We start from the raw sequence: 17,879 nt of genomic DNA, 5'->3' as shown, positions 1-17,879 counted from the left end.
CATTTCATTATAGTACAAATGTTAAAGGAAAGAAGAATTAAAAATAACTATAACTACTACAATTTGGTAATGAATTCACAGTACAACAATAGGAAAATTTGGCATCAAAAATATAAAAGAAGTAAAAGGATGGAAACTTTATAGATGAAAAAAGAGAAGTTCTTATCAGGATAAAAAGGACTATTTTATTCCTATGAGATGTTTTGTGTAAGCCTCATGGTTACTAAAAAGCAAAAATCTACCATAGGGACACAAAACATAAAAAGGGGGGACTGAAAAAATCACTAGGGATAACCACCAATTTACAAAGTTAGGCAGAAACAGAAGAAAAAGAAACAATTGAGATGAAAAACAAGCATAAGGTGAATAATAAGATGACAGTAGTTAAGTCCTTACATACTAATAACCATTGTAAATGTAAACATACTGAATTCACTAATCAAAAGGCACAAAGAGGGCTGGGAAAACCAAGACCCAACTATATGCTGCCTACAGGAGACTTATTTCAGGTCAAAGTGACATACATAGGCTCAAAGGATAGAAAAAAATATTCCAAATAAGTGAAAACCAAAAGAAAGTGGGGTTAGCTGTACTTATATCAGACAAAATAGACTTAAAGCCCAAAATAGTAACAAGAGACAAAGAAGGTTATTAGATAATGACAAAGAGGTCAATAGTTCAAGAAGATATAACAATTGTAAATATACGTGCACCCAACATGAGAGCACTAAAATATATTAAGCAAATACTAAAAGATCTAAAGTGAGAAACAGACAACACTACAATAATAGGTGACTTCAATATGCTACTGTCAGCAATGGATAGGTCATCCAGACAGAAAACCAACAAGAAAACATTGGATTGAACCACACTTTAGAACAAATGGACCTAACAGACATTTATAAAACATTCCACCCAACAGCAGCAGAGTACTCATTCTTCTCAAGTATGCATGAATAGTCTCCTGGGTAGATCATATAATAGGACATAAAACAAATCTTAGAAAATTTCAAAACACGGAAATCATACCAACTATCTTTTTTGACCACGATGGTATGAAACTAGAAATCAACAAGAGGAAAGCTGTAAAGTCTACATATATGTGGAAACTAAACAACACATTTCTGAACAACCAGTGAGCTGAAGAAGAAATCAAAAGGGAAATAAAAAATTATCTTGAAACAAATGAAAATGAAAATACAACATATCCAAATGTACGGTATGCAGCAAAAGCAGTTCTGAGAGCAAAGTTCATTGTGATAAATGCAGATATTAAGAAATTAGAAAAATCACAAATAAAAAATTCTGATTTTAATATCTCAAGGAACTAGGAAAAAAGAACAAAGTAAGCCCAAAGTTAGCATAAGGAAGGAAATAATAAAGATCAGAAAGACAATAAATGAAACAGATAGAGATCAGAAGAACAGTAGACAGGATCAGTGAAACTACGAGATGGGTCTTCAAAAAGATTTTTTTTTAATGACAAATCGTTAGCTGGACTAATTAAGATGGAACTAAACTCAAATAAATAAAATTAGAAAGTAAAAAGGAGATGTTAAATATAATACTACAGAAATACATAGGCTCATAAGAGACTATTAAGAACAATCATGTGCCAACAAATTAGATAACCTAGAAGGAATGGAAATATTTCTAGAAACACACAACCTATCAACACTGAATCAGGAAGAAATAGAAAGCCTGAACAGACCAATAACAAGTAAAGAGATCAGGAATCAAACCCTTCCAACACAGAAAACCCAAGGACCAGAGAGTTTCACTGGCAAACTCTACTGAACATTTTCAGAAGAATTAACACCAATCCTTCTCAAACTCTTCCAGAAAATTAAGCAGAAGGGAATACTTACAAACTCATTCCATGAGGCCAGCATCATCCTGATATCAAAGCCAGATAAGGACACACAAAAAAAGAAAACTGTAGGTCAATATCCCTGGTGAATATAGACGTAAAAATTCTCAACAAAATATTAGCAAACTGAATTCAAGAACACATTAAAATTATTATACATTGTGACCAAGTGGGATTAATCCCTGGGATGCAAGAATGGCTCAACATATACAAATCAATAAATGTAACATATCACACTAATAAAATGAAAGATAAATATCACAGTCATCTCAATAGATGCAGAAAAAGCATTTGACAAAATACAATATCATTTCACGATAAAAATACTCTACAGATTGGGCATAGAAGGAACATACCTCAACATAATAAAGGTCATATAGAAGAAACACACAACTAACATTATAATCAATGGATAAAAATTGAAAGCTTTTCCTTTAAGGTCAAGAACACGACAAAGATGTCCACTCTTATCACTTTTATTTAAATAGTAGAAGTTCTAACTAGAGCAATTAGATAAGACAAAGAAATAAAAGACATAAAATCTGAAAAGAAAAAGCAAAACTGTAGCAATTAGCAAGTGATGTGAGCTTGTATATTGAAAATCCAAGAGACTCAGCCAAAAAAAAAATTGGAACTAGTCAATTTCAGTAAAGTTGCAGCATACAAAATTAACATACAGAAATCAGCTGTATTTCTATACACTAATGATGAACCATCTAAGAAAGAAAGAAATCTATCTCATTCAAAATAGCATGAAAAACAACAAAATATTTAGGAGTAATTTTAACCAAGAAAGTGAAAGATCTGTCAAAAAAAACTATAAGAATTTGCTGAAAGAAATTGAAGAAGACACAAACAAATGGAAAAATATCCTGTGTTCATGGATCAGAAGAATTAATATTGTTAAAATATCCATACTACCCAAAGCCATCTATAGATTCAACACAATTCCCATCAAATACCAATGGCATTCTTTACAGAAATAGAAAAAAAAAATCCTAAAATTTGTGTGGAGCCACAAAAGACCCTAAATAGCAAAAACAATACTGAGGAAAAAGAACAAAGCTAGAGATATCGCACTTCCTGATTTTAAACTATACTATAAAGCTATAGTAATAAAAACAGTATGAGACTGGAACAAAAATAGACACTTGGACCAATGGAACAGAATAGAAAGCCCAGAATTAAAACCCCTGAATATACAGTCAACTAATATTCCAGAGGAGAGCAAAGAACACCCAGGGTGAAAGAATAGTCTCTTCAACAACTGGTGTTGGGAAAACTGGATAAACACATTCAGAACAATAAAATTATACCCCTATGTTACACCCAATGAGAGCTCAATAAAGATTTATTGTATTTTTAAAAGATTACAATATGCAATATTTCTATCACATCTCAGAATCCCTTTGTAGTCAGTTCATCTACCCAGACCTGGTCCCTTGGCGCTCATTCATCAGGTAGTTGTCTTATAGTTTTGTTTTTATATTATTTTATAAAAATGTAGTCACAAAGTATGTGACTTTCTGAGTCTGGCTTCTTTTACTGAACATGATACATTTGAGATAAAGCCATGCTGTTCCATGTATCAGTCATCACTATTTTGTATACAGGTACTAAAATAGTTGAAGAACATTCGAGTTGTTTCCATTTAGGAGGATGACGAATAAAGCCACTGTAAATGTTTACATGCAGTTTTTTTTGTTCAAATTTTTGCATTGTTACACATACATCAAAATTTACCATCTTAATTTTCTAAGCATACAGTTCAGTGGTATTAAATACAAACATAATATTGTACAACCATCACCACCATTGATCTCCATAGCTCTCTTTGTCTTGCAAAAGTGAAATTCTGTACCAGTTAAACTCCCCATTCCTCCCTCCACTCAGCTCCTGACAATCGCTGTTCTATTTTATGTCTCTATGATTTTTATTACTACAGGTACCTCATATAAATGGAATCATATGGCACTTGCCTTTTTGTGACTGGCTTGTTTCATTTAGCATAATGTTTACCCTGCAAGGTTTATCTCTGTTGTAGTATATCACAGAAGTTCCTCCTTTTTTAAGGCTGAATAATATTCCATTGTATGTATATACCATATGATTCTTATTCATTCATCTGTCAATTGACACTTGTGTTTCTTCCACTCTTTTTTTTTTTTTTTTTTTTGCAGTATGCGGGTCTCTCACTGTTGTGACCTCTCCTGTTGCAGAGCACAGGCTCCAGACATGCGGGCTCAGTGGCCATGGCTCACGGGCCCAGCCACTCCATGGCATGTGGGATCTTCCTGGACCGGGGCACGAACCCGTGTCCCCTGCATCGGCAGGCGTACTCTCAACCACTGTGCCACCAGGGAAGCCCTCTTCCACCTTTTAGCTATTGTGAATATTGCTGCTATGAACATGGGTGTACAAATATCACTTTGAGATCCTGCTTTCAATTCTTTTGGATATTCACCTAGAAGTGGAATTGCTGGATGGTATGATAATTCTACTTAAACATTTTTTTTAGGAACTGCCATACTGTTTTCCACAATGGCTATACCATTTTAGATTCCCACAGCAGAGCACAAGGTTCAACTTCTCCACATCCTTATCGACATTTGCTGTTCTCTGTTTTTTTGATAGTAGCCATCTTAGTGTGAGGTGGTATCTCATTCTTGTTTTGATTTGCATTTTCCTAATGATTAGTGATGTTAAGCATCATTTCACATGCATAAATTTTGGGCTGTCTTCTTTGGAGAAAAGTCTATTTAATCCTTTGCCCATCTTTCAATTGGGTTGTTGTTTGTTACTGAGTTTTAGTAGTTCTCTATGTACTTTGGATATTAATCCTTTATTAGATACATGACTTGCAAATATTTTCTCCCATTCTGTGGATGGATTTTTCCTCTATTGATAGTATCTTTTGATGTACAAATTTCAAACATATTCATGAAGTCCAATTTGCCTGTTTTTTGTTACCTGTGCCTTTGGTGTCACATCTAAGAAATCATTGCCAAAAAAAAAAATTGTGAAGTTTTTGTCCTATATTTTCTTCTAAGGTTTCATTGTTTTAGCTCTTAAATTTAGGTCTTTGATCCATTTTGAGATAATTTTTGTATATAAGTGTTAGGTAAGTGTCCAAATTCATTCTTTTATGTGTGGCTATCCAGTTTTTCCAGCACCATTTGTTAAAAAGAACCTTTGCCCATTGAATGGTCTTGGCAACCTTGTCAAAAACCATTTGACCATATATGTAACACATTCATTTCTGGGCTCTCTATTCTATTTCATTGGTTTATATGTTTGTTTGTATGACACCACACTCTTTTGATTACTGTAGGTTTGTAGTAGGTTTTGAAATCAGGAAGTGTGGGTACTCCAGTTTTGTTCTTCTTTCAAAAGATTGTTTTGCCTATTTGAGGCCCCTTAAGATTCCATACGAATTTTAGGATGGGTTTTTCTATTTCTCAAAAAAAGTCATTGGGATTTTGATAGGAATTACATTGAGTCTGTAGATCACTTTCCATAGAATTTACATTTCAACACCATTAAATCTTCCAATCCATGAACATGGGATGTGTTTCAATTTATTTATGTCTTCTTTAATTTCTTTCAGCAATGTTATCATTGTACAAGTCTCTCATCTCCTTTGTTAATTCCTAAGTATTTTATTCTTTTTCATGCTACTGTAAATTAAATTGTTTTCATAACTTCCTTCTCAGATTGTTCATTATTAGTGTATAGAAATGCAACTGAACTGGTTCATTTTGTTGTACAGCAGAAACTAACACAACATTGTAAAGCAATTATACTCCAATAAAGATGTAAAAAAAATGCAACAGATTTTTGTATGTTGGTTTTGTATCCTGCTACTTTGTTAAATTTATTACTTTTGACAGTTTTGTGTGTGTGTGTGTGAAATCTTTAGGGTTTTCTAAGTAAGATCATATCTACAACTTAATAGAAAAAACCCAAATAACGCAATTTCAAAATAGGCAAATGACCTGAAGAGACATTTTTTCAAAGAAGATATACAAATGGGCAACAGGTACATGAAAAGGCTCAATATCACTAATCACCAGAAAAATTCAAATCAAAACCACAATGAGATCACCCACTTCACACCAGTTAGAATAGCTATCATTAAAAAGACAAGAGGTAATAAATGCTAGCAAGAATGTGAAGAAAAGAGAAGGCTCATACACTGTAGGTAGAAATGTAAACTGGTAGTCACTATGAAGAACAGTATGAAAGTTCCTCAAAAAATTAAATACATCTACTATATGGTCTACTAATCCCACTTCTGGCTATGTATTCAAAGTAAACAAAACCATTATCTAGAAGAGGTATCTGTACTCCTATGTTCATTGCAGTAGAACCAAAATGGTCATTAACAAATCAATGGATCAAGAAAATGTGATATATGTATATATGTGCATAAACACGCACACACATACATACAGATACATAATATTCCATGGTGTGTGAATGAGCTTGGGGGTATTAAAGAAACCAGATAGAAAAAGACCAAATACTGCATGGTATCATTGTATCATTTCTATATCAAAAAAAAAAAAGTTGAACTCATATGCAGAAAGTAGGAAAAGTGGTTGCAGGGGTTGGATGGGGGGTGGGGAATAGAGAAAGGTTGGTTAAAAAAAAGTACAGACTTTCAGTTATAAAATGAATAAGGACTGAGGACATAATGTATAACATGATGACTATAGTTGGTAACACTGTATTGTATAATTGAAATTTGCTAAGACAGTAGTATGTAAATGTTCTCACCAAAACAATATAAAACAAAAAATGTGATACGATGGATGTTAATTAAATCAACGTGGAAATTCCCTTCACAGTGTATACATATATCAAATCACCATGTTGTATACATTATCTTATAATTTTGTCAATTATATCTCAATAAAGTTGAAAAAGTCATATTATCTGTGAACAGAGATACTTTTACTTCTTCCTTTTCAATTTGAATGTTTTTTATTTTTTTCTTGCCTGATTGCTCTGGTTAGAACTTCCAGCACTGTGTTGAACAGAAGTGGCAAAAGTGGACATCTTTGAGTTGTTTCTAATCTTAGAGGAAATGCTTTCAGCCTTTCAGTATGGAGTATGATGTTCACTGTGAGTTTTTCATATAAGAATATTATTATATTGAGGTAGTTTCCTTCTGTTCCCAGTTTGTTGAATGTTTTTATCATGAAAGGATGTTGAATTATGTCAAATGCTTTTCTGTGTCAATTAAGATGATTGGGTAGTCTTTGTCCTTCATTTAGATTTGATAGATTTCCATATGTTGAACCATCATTGCATTCCAATATAGATCCCTCATGGTCGTGATGTATAATCATTTTAATATGCTCCTGAATTTGGTTTGCTAGTGTTTTGTTGAGGAGTTCTGCATCAGTGTTGAACATAAGGGATATTGGCTTGTAGTCTTCTTTTCTTGCAGTGTCTTTGTCTGGCTTTGATATCAGGGTAATATTGGCCCCAAGGAATCAGTCAGGAAGTTTTCCTTCCTCTTCAACTTCTGTGAAAAGTTTAAGAAAAACTGGTCTTAATTCTTCCTTAAATGTTTGCTAGAAATCAATAGTGAAGCTATCGGGTTCAGGACTTGTCTTTATTCTGATCACTGATTCAATCTCCCTACTAGTTACAGGTCTATTCAAAATTTCTATTTCTTTGTAGTTTAGTCTTTAGTAGGCTTGTGTTTCTAGGAATTTGTCCATTTTATCTCGTTATACAATTTGTTAGTGGAGAACTGTTACAGTACTCTTATAGTCCTTTTTATTTCTGTAGAATCTGTAGTTTGTCCCCACCTTCATTTCTGATTTTAGTAATTTAAGTCTTTTTCTTAGTCCCTGTAGCTATAGGTTTGTCAGTTTTGTTGGTCTTTCTGAGCAATCAACTTTTGATTTTATTGATTTTCTCTACTATTTTTTAATTCTCTATTTCATTTATCTCTAATATTTATTATGTTCTTCCTCTGCTAGCTTTGGGTTTAGTTTGCTCTTTTCCGAGTTCTTTAAAAGTTGTAAAGCTAGCTTGCTGATTTGAAATCTTTGTTAATGTTAGTGATTGTAACTATAAATTCTCCTCTTAGCACCACATTTGATGCACCCCATAGTTTTGGTATGTTGTGTTTTATTTTTTTTTAAGTATTTTTTTTCCTAATTTCCCATGTAACTTCTTTGACCCACCGGTTGTTCAAGCGTGTGTCATTTAATTTCAACAATAGTGTGAATTTTCCACTTTTCCTTCTGTTATTCATTTCTAACTTAATCCCATTGTGGTTGGAGAAGATACTTTGTATATCTCTTTTCACTGAAACTTAATTTGTGGCCTGACATATGGTCTATTCTGCAAAATGTTCCACGTGCACTTGAGATAAATATGTGTGTTATTGTTGGCCACAGTGTTCTGTATATGTCTTTTAGACAGTTATTAAGTCCTCTATTTACTTACTTCTGTTTAACTGAACTATCCATTATCGTTATTAGGGTCCTGAAGTTTCCAACTATTATTGTAGAATTGTCTATTTCTCCCTTCAACTCTGTCAGTTTTTGCTTCATATATTTTGATGATCTGTCATTAGTTTGTAAATGTTTATAACTTTTATATCATTTTGCTCTATTGAAACTTTCATTAATACATTTTCTGTCTTTTAACCTTTTTTGATTTAGTGTATTATTTTATCTGATATTAGTATAGCCACCCCTGCTCTCTTTTGGTTATTATTTGCACTGAATATCTTTTTCAACACTTTCACTTTCAATCTATTTGGTCTTTGGATCCAAAGTGACTCTTGCAGATAGCATACAGTTGGATCAACTGTTTTAATCCATTTTCTCAATCTTGGTGTTTTGCCTGGAGAGTTTAATTCATCTATACTTAAAGTAAATACTGAAAAGGAGGGACTTACTTCTGTCATTTTGCTTGTTTTTTATATGCCTTATAGGTTTTTGGGGGGTTTTTTTTGTTGTTTTTTTTTGTCCCTCATTTCCACCTTAACTGTCTTTTATGTTTAGTTGATTTTTTTGGTAGTAAAATGTTTAAAATACGTTCTCACTTCCTCTTGTGTATATTCTGTAGCTCTTTTCCTTGTGGTTACCATGGGGTTTACATTTACCATCCTAAAGTTATAACATTCTAATTTGAATTCACACTAGCTTAACTTCAGTAACATACAAGAAGTGCCTTTACAGTTCTGTCTCCAGTCCTTTCTCCCCCAAATTACATCTTTATACATCACGTGCCCCTAAACATAACTATTTTTAAAAGCATTAGTCCCTTAAATTGTGTTGAAAACAACATGTAGAATTAGACCACAGTTACAATAATATCAATACTAGCTTATAGGCTAACAATTGTCTATTCAATGTATTAGTCTGTTAAATCATGTAGATAACAAGTGTAGTAAAAAAAAACACTGTTACAATTATACTAGCTTTTATAGTTGTTCATATATTTCCCTTTGTTAAGATCCATATTTCTCCATATGGCTTTGAGTTATGGTCTAGTGTCCTTTCATTTGACTCTTGAAAGAGTCCCTTGAGCGTTTCTCACAGGCAGGTCTAGTGGTAACAAACTCTACTGCTTTGTTTATTTAGGAATGTCAATTTCTCCCTCACTGTTGAAAAATGGTTTTGCCAGATATAGGATTCCTGGTTGAATTTTTCTTCCTTTAGCATTTTGTATATATCAGTCCACTCCTTCTGGCCTCCAAAGATTCTAATGAAAAATCTGCTGATAATCTTATTGAGAATCCCTTGTATGTGAAAATTCACTTCTCTGGCTTTGTTTTTGTAATAAGTTTTATTATGTCTTGATGTGGATCTTTGAGTCAATCTTACTTGGAATTCGTTGAACTACTTGGATATTTATATTCACGACTTTCATCAGACATGGGAAGTTGTCAGCTATTATTTCCTCAAATATTCTCTGTCTCTTTCCTCCTCTCTTCTGGTACTCCCACAGTGTGCACGTTGGTCTGCTTGATGGTTTCCCATAGGACTCTTATGCTATGTTCATTTTTGTTCAATCTTTTGTCGGTTCCTCAAACTTGATAATTTCCATTGTCCTCTTTTCACTGTCTTATGTTCACAGATTCCTTCTGCATACTGAAATCTTCCTTGGAATTCCTCTAGTGTATTTCTCATTTCAGTTATTATACTTTCCCAGCTCCAGAAATTTTTGGTTTAATTTTAGATTGCCTATCAATCGATATTTCCATTCGTAAGTTGTTTTGCTTTTACTTCCTCCACATCTTCTGTTAGTCCCTCGAGCATCTTTAGAACAGTTATTTTAGTCTTTAAGTATGGCTGCCATCAGGTCTTCTTCAGGGATAGTTTCTCTCCATTTAGTTATTTCTCTTTGAACCACCCATGTTTTCCTGTTCCTTTGTATGTCTTGTAAATTTTTTCGTTGAAAACTAGACATTTGAATTTAACATTATGGTAAATGAAATCCATATTCTTCCCCTTCCACATGGTTTGCCTTTTTTATTGTTTTTGGTTTTTTGATTATTGTATGCTGTATCTGTGCTAAGGACCAGCCTGAGGTGTAAAACCCAAGGTCTTCTCAGACTTTAGAGCCTTTCCCTTGAATTAGTGGGCAATTTCTAACTTTCCCCATATGTGCAGTTGTTTTTGAATATCCTTGTCTTTAAGCATGTCTGGCTCCCAAAGGGGAAAAGGAAAAATAAAGAGGGAGGGGAAAAGGAGGTGCCTGCCTTATTATTCCCCTGTAAGTCATTTCAATGGGGCAGCAGATAGAAGGGATAGCTTACAAAAATGGGAGGAGGTACAACAACCATGGCTGCCAACCTCTTTGTACCTCTGTGATCAAAAGCAGCAATTAACAATTAGAGCATAGATTCCCCAGTATTTAGAGTTCAGGGTCCTTTTGCCCACCCTGACTCCTACCAGCTGCACGCAAGGTGTTCCAGGATACATACATGGCTGCCTGCCACATGGTTGGGGTTGGGGGATTGGTAGATGCTACTATGAGCTGAAATTAACCTAAATTAACTACAATTTATTGTCCAAGGCTTCCCCTGGAAGTTGCAAGCTTTTAATAGACTCTAGAGTTCCAAAATATTGACATCAGGCAGATTCTGCTGGTGCAGCTGTCTAGGTGGGGAGATGGAATCCTGGTACTTCCTACTCCACCATCTTCCCAGAAACCTCTTAGGTATAGATTTTCATGTGAACATAGTTTTTTTGTTGTTCTTCTTGGATAAATACTTAGAAGTGTTTTGCATAGGTTACATGTAAGTGTATGTTAACTTTATTACAAACTTCCCCAAACTGTTTTGCAAAGCAGGTGTACCAATGAGAGATGTAGTTGCTCCACATTTTTTTTTTTTTTTTTTTTTTTTTTTTTTTTGCGGTACGCGGGCCTCTCCCATTGCGGAGCACAGGCTCCGGATGCGCAGGCTCAGAGGCCATGGCTCACGGGCCTAGCTGCTCCGCGGCATGTGGGATCCTCCCGGACCGAGGCACGAACCCATGTCCCCTGCATTGGCAGGCAGACTCTCAACCACTGCGCCACCAGGGAAGCCCGCTCCACATTCTTGACTGCTCTTAGTACTATCAGAATTTATCTTAAGCCTTTCTAATAGGTGCGTGGTCCCATCTTATTATGGTTGTATTTTGCATTTGACTAATGGCTAATGATGTTTAGCATCATTTCATGTGCTTGCCATCTGCAAATCTTTGGTGAAGTGTCTTCAAAATAATTGTTCATTTTTGGTTTTGTTTTGTTCTTACTGAGCTTTTAAAGTTCTTTATATATTCTGGATACACTCCTTTGTCAAATATATGTTTCCCAAAGACTTTTCCTAGTCTGTGGCTGCCTTTTCATTCTTCATAGTGTCTTCTAAACAAACAAGATTTTTATTGGACAAAGTCCTATTTCGTTTTTTAATGGATCAAACTTTTGGTGTTGTATATAAGAACTTCTTGTGTAAGCAAAGTCACACAGATGATTTTGCTAGTTTTATAGTTTTACATTTTACATTTTGGTCTATGATTTATTTTGAATTTTTGTGTTTAAGAAATGTATCAAGGTTCATCTTTTTTTGGGGTGGGGGGCACATACAGGTGTCCAATTATTCTAGCATCTTATATTTAAATGACTACCTTTCTCCACTGAATTGTCTTCTCATTTTTGTCTAAAATTAATTTACTATACATGTGGGTCTATTTCTGGACTTTTCTGTTCCAGTGATCTATGTGTCTATCCTTCTGCCAAATACTATGTTACTTATTCTAGGTTTATAATGTCTTAGAAGTACATAATCTAAGTCATACAACTGTTTTTCAAAATTGTGCTGGCTATTCTAGTTGTTGCTTTTCCAAAGAAATTTGAAAGTCAGCTTAGCAATATCAACACAAATATCCTGCTAGAATTTTCAATCTGAAATTAATCTATGTATCGAGAAGAGGTGACAAAATAATCGTGAGTCTTATGAAACATGTACACAGTGTATCTCTCCGTTTATTTAGGTCTTATTTTTTTTATCAAAATTTGGTGGAGGGTCTTCAGCATACAGGTCTAGTACATTTTGGTAGATTTATACCTAATTATTTCATTCTGGAACTATTGCAAATGGTAATTGTAGAAAAAAATTTCAATGTCTAACTGCTCATTGCTAGTGTACAGAAGTATAACTGATTTCTACATATTTACTTTTAATCTTACAATCTTGTTTAACTGGACTGTAGGAGCTTTTTGTTTCTTTGGGATTTTCTACATAAACAATCATATCGTCTCTGTATAGGAATAGTTTAATTTCCAATCTGCATAGCTCTTCTCTCATTTTAAGCACTGGCTGTCAGTGAGATTTTGAATAGGAGTAGTGAGGGTGCCCTTCCTTGCCTTGTTTCCCCTTTCCTTAGGGAAAAAAAACATTTAGCCTTTAACCATAGAGTATCAGGATAGCTGGAGGCTGTGCACTTTTCAGCTTAAGGAAGCTCTTTTCCTAGTTTACTGAGTTTTTATTAAGAATGGATATTTAATTTTGTCAAATGCTTTTCTTTCACTTATTAAGATGACCATATGCTTTTTCTTCTTTAGTCTATTGATAGGATAAATTACATTTACTGATTTCCAAAGGTTCAATAGCCTGCATTTTCTAAGATAAACTTCTCTTGGTCATGATTTAAATCCTTTTTACGTATATCTTGATTCAACTTGCTCATATTTTGTTGAGGACTTGTGCATCTATATGAGAAATAGGAATATGTAGTTTTCTTGTAATTTTTTTTTTTTTTTTTTTTTTTTTTTGTTTACCACCAGGGTAATGCAGGCCTCTTAATATGAACTTGGAAGTGTTCTGTTGTATAGTATTGTTGGTTTTTTCATTCAATGTTTGGCAGAATTCACCAGTGAAGCTATTCAGCCCTCCAGGGCGATTTTTAACTACAAAGTAAATTTATTAGATATAGAATTGTTCAGGTTACCTACTTAAAAAGCTTTGGTAGTTTAACACTTTCATTGGCCCATTTCATCAAAGTTTTCAAATTTATGGAAATAAATTTGCTAAAAAATATTCCAATATCATCTTCTTACAATTTGAGGGGGAGGGGTTGTTTTCCTTGGCAGTAAGGCTAGAAATTTTTCCACTTTATTAATCTTCTCAGGAACTAGCTCTGTTTCCAATGATATTTTCAACTGTTTTCTGTCTATAAGTTCATTGATTTATGATTATTTTTATTATTTCCTTGTTCTGCATGCTATGTGCTTAATTTACTTTTTTCTAGTTCCTTAGGGTAGAAGGTTAAACCTATTTTCTTCTTTTCTAATATGTCTAATATAGCCAAATTCTCTTTAAACCCTCCTCTTAGCTGTATTCCCCCCAATTCTGTTGTATTTTCATTTACATTCAAATATTTCCTAATTTCTCTTATAAAAAAGTCTGCTTTGATCCATATACAATTTAGAAATGTTATTTAATATCTAGGAACTTGAACATTTTTTCAGATATTTCTTTTACCAATATCTGGCTTTAATCAGCTAAAATCAGAGAATGTACATTGTATGATTTAAAGTTCTGAACTTATTAATGTTTAATGTTTTGTGATACTGAATCATTTGTCTTCTAAATTATTCACTGTTGTTTAGTTCTTGAGGTTGGGTAGGAAGAAAAATCTTACTCTTTTTAAACAAGAGGATGGATACACACAGCTCAGAAAGAGACATAACATCATATTGTGGTATGACAATTTCATAAAGGATGATTAGGGAAAAAAAAGTCTAAAAATCCTCCTGGATGGGGGGAGGGCAAAAAATGGCTAAGAAACACTAGATTAGAGGTGTTTGACTATTTTATTTTTAAGATGTGATATATTTGTCATACAGAAAAGTGTAAAAAAATATAACAGACCCCATATCCCAAGCCCCAGATTTAACAGATGTTAACATTTAGACAAAATAGTCTTCAGATCTTTTTTAAAGAAAAATCCATTATACACAGAACTACCCAAACTTCAATTTCTTTCCCTTCCACCTTTTTCTTCCATAGCAAGATAGTCAATGTCTTCATAAATAATATATAATATTTTGTGTATCTTATTAAGCTCTGAAAAGGTTTAAACAATAAAGAAATTAATCAGTTGCTCAGATTTTCTTCTGGAATTCTTAGATTTCAAATATCCTGGTATATAAGTAGTATAGAAGTGGTATATTGATGCTACACCATAATTCAAAAAAATAAAATTTCCTGTGTAGTCAAATACCTTTTACTCATTTCTGATATGTATAAATATACACATGTATTTTTAAAAGAATATAATCCCTTTAAATCTTTGTATATTAAATCATAGATACCTCATTTGATCTCCCAGTTTTTCCCCATGGCATTAAAGCTTATGCTTAGTATGTAAAGGATCTCTCTTTCCTGGTACTTTTTCCATATTCGGTGAGTCTTTGTTGTTTATTTTAGATTCCCTATACTGGTCTTTGTGTGACTGCTGTATCTCTACTACAGTTTGCTTTCAGGAAATGCCAGAGTAGAATATATAGTAGTTTAAGTTCTTGGGGTGGGAATTCTATTTCTGAGAATCATCAGTTCTATCTTTTATGTGCCTAACACATGTAGTTAGCTCTCATCTCTACTGAATAGTCCTACTGAAGTCTCTATTTTTCATTTTACATGCATTAGTAAAGGAAATTAAATGTAACAGAGTATCTAACTAATTTTATTAAACTTCTCCATTACTCACAAAGGCAAGTGTTCTCTTCTTATAGGGTGGTAAAGATCAAATTACTATACCTAAGCACTCAGTACTATGCTTTTTGAATTTTAGGTACTTAATAGGTATTGATTCCTTTCCCTTACTTCCTTTCAAAGACTTAATCTCTCTTGACATTGATTTTTGAAGGAGTCTCATTTGAACAGCAAATACCTTCCAAATCATCTAAAACAGCAACTTGTATGCTACTACTTTTTATTTGGTGATTTACCTAATCAGGATTATGCTGATTCTGTCCATGACCAGGGTGAAGTTACTCTGAGAGCATATGCCTCCTTAAATTTTACACCCTAGGAGCCTCCCTCCCTATACACTAGTCCCTGCCCTTGTAAAAGGCATAAATGGAAAACAACCACACGGCAGTTAAGAGTTTTATATACTGTATATTGTAGTAAAACATTTGCTTTTGCCTGCCTAATACCTAAGTTTCTCTTTTGATTTCAGTGCTATGCTTTCCCTTTAGAGAACAAGTCCATTCCCAACTCTCCTTTCATGTGGTTTATATGAAACTTCACTTCTCACCTCAGAGGTGACATATTTGACCCACACTTGGCCAGTGTGCCAAATCCCTCTAGCAAAAAGAAAAAGGTACTTACTGTTTAAAGTAACTGAAAAATTCAATGACAGACTAGCTATTAGGGCTTTTGCTGTGGGATCAAATTATAAGTAGTTCTCCATTTCCATGATGACTTTTTAAAAAACTCATAGGTTGGGGGCAGTTTCTGTACAAGTTCTAGAAATCTTTCTAATTTTACTTACTTGAGGCACATGCTCAGTTTATGAAGTAGTTATGGGGTTGGAATGTGTGTTATCCATAAAAAGGTTAATTCCTAGACACCAAAGATCCTAAACTTATCAAAATAGTCTCATGCTCCCTAAGTGTGGCAAGGAAGAATCTGGGCATCTCAGTGATAATCATGGTGGAAAGATGACTGAAGTTTTATCTAAGACCTTGGAATTTTTACATCACCTTCAGGACCAGGTGAGTTGAGTGGAAAGATGACTGAAGTTTTATCTAAGACCTTGGAATTTTTACATCACCTTCAGGACCAGGTGAGTTGAGAACCACCAAAACCACCACCATGACAGCTAATGTTTATTGAAAACTTGATTATATATATAAAATATAAATACCAGGTTTTATATATATATATATTATTATGTGAAATATAAATGCCAGATTATATATATATATTATATATATAATATATATATAATATATATATATATTATATATACGTTTGTTTTAAGTATTTTATATTCATCTGATCATCTTTACAACAACTCTGAGGTAGGTATTTTTACTATCCCCATGGAAACTGAAAAAAAGGTACAGAACTTGCCCAATGCCATAAAGCAATTAAGCTATACACACAAGATTTGAATTTAGAACCAAACCTGTAAAACCACTTTAATACACTATTTCTCAGTAAACTAGTTAGGCTGAAATTCCTGTCACTGTGGAAGGATAGGGACTCCAGAGTTTTATTCAGGTTGATTTTTAAAAATATTCTTTTTTGGCATACCTGACAGATCTAAATGTTCTAAGGAATAATTTTTTTAGCTTTTGATTCACTACTCCTGTCGTAATTTTTGATAATTTCAAAATCCACTTAGATGATCCTTTCAATACCTGAGTTTCTCAATTTCTTCAATTCATCTCTTTCCATGATCCCGCTTTCATTCAACTACCATGTTCACGTTCTAGAATGTGAACTTAGTCACTAATTACTGTACTCTAATACTGTCAATTTCAGTCCCTTTCTCTTATTTCAACCTCCCAAATTTCCTACCTCTAGAAATTAACTACATCTTCAACCACACTGCAACCTCAATGGATCATACCATTTCTCCACTGTGCCTCAAACTCCTTCATTTTATTAATTTGCTCGTTACCGGATTACTTTCCATGTCCCTCCTTTATCATCATTCTCTTGAATATATCAACACCTTTCCCTTTCTCCTTTTTTGTTGTATTCACCTGGGAAAATTCTAACTTTAATCATTTGACTCTGTGTCTGCTCAATGATAGGACCAAGGCTAAACTTGAGAAAAACACAAAACCATGTTGACTGATCTCACTTAAATTAATAACCATGGACTTCAAGTATGCATTTTAAGTAACATCTAGCAATTCTTCTAAGAGTCGTCTATTCATTCTCTCACTTTCCTAAACATCTATTTTTACATCTTCTTTTCTTTCCTCAATCCAACACATTTTTCCCCAACACTTCTTCCCTCTACTTCATGACCTTGCTTCCTATTTCACTGACAAAATGTAACAAAACTTTTATATGCTCCCACTATATGTACTAAACTGCAAATATCTAGACCTATATAATCTGTCCTTCCTTCCACTGCTATTAATGAGCTGTTTACACACCCGTCTTTAAAACTAACCCTTCTATTTGTACACCGTATCTATGGCTCCAGCAATATTCCTCTCCTTCCTCCACATCATGTTCTCTACTAGCTTAGTCCTATTAACACATAAATCTGCTATATCTTCAATCTTTATAAAATAAAAACAAAAACCTTGATACCATACCCCCCCATATTAACAGTCCATTTCTCTACTTCCCTAGAGAGCAAGACTTAATAGAGTTGTCTTCAGAACTCATCTTTCTTGCATCATTAACAGACCTGACATGTTTAATCAGTCCTTCCTAGTTGAGATTTTTTTCTTCATTTGGCTCTACCTATTCCTAGTCATCCTCCTTTGATGTTTTCTTACCACTTGACATCTAAAC

Source organism: Hyperoodon ampullatus, assembly GCF_949752795.1.
Source record: "Hyperoodon ampullatus genome assembly, chromosome: 2".
NCBI classification, from domain to species: domain Eukaryota; kingdom Metazoa; phylum Chordata; class Mammalia; order Artiodactyla; family Ziphiidae; genus Hyperoodon; species Hyperoodon ampullatus.
This window is presented reverse-complemented; position numbering follows the sequence as displayed.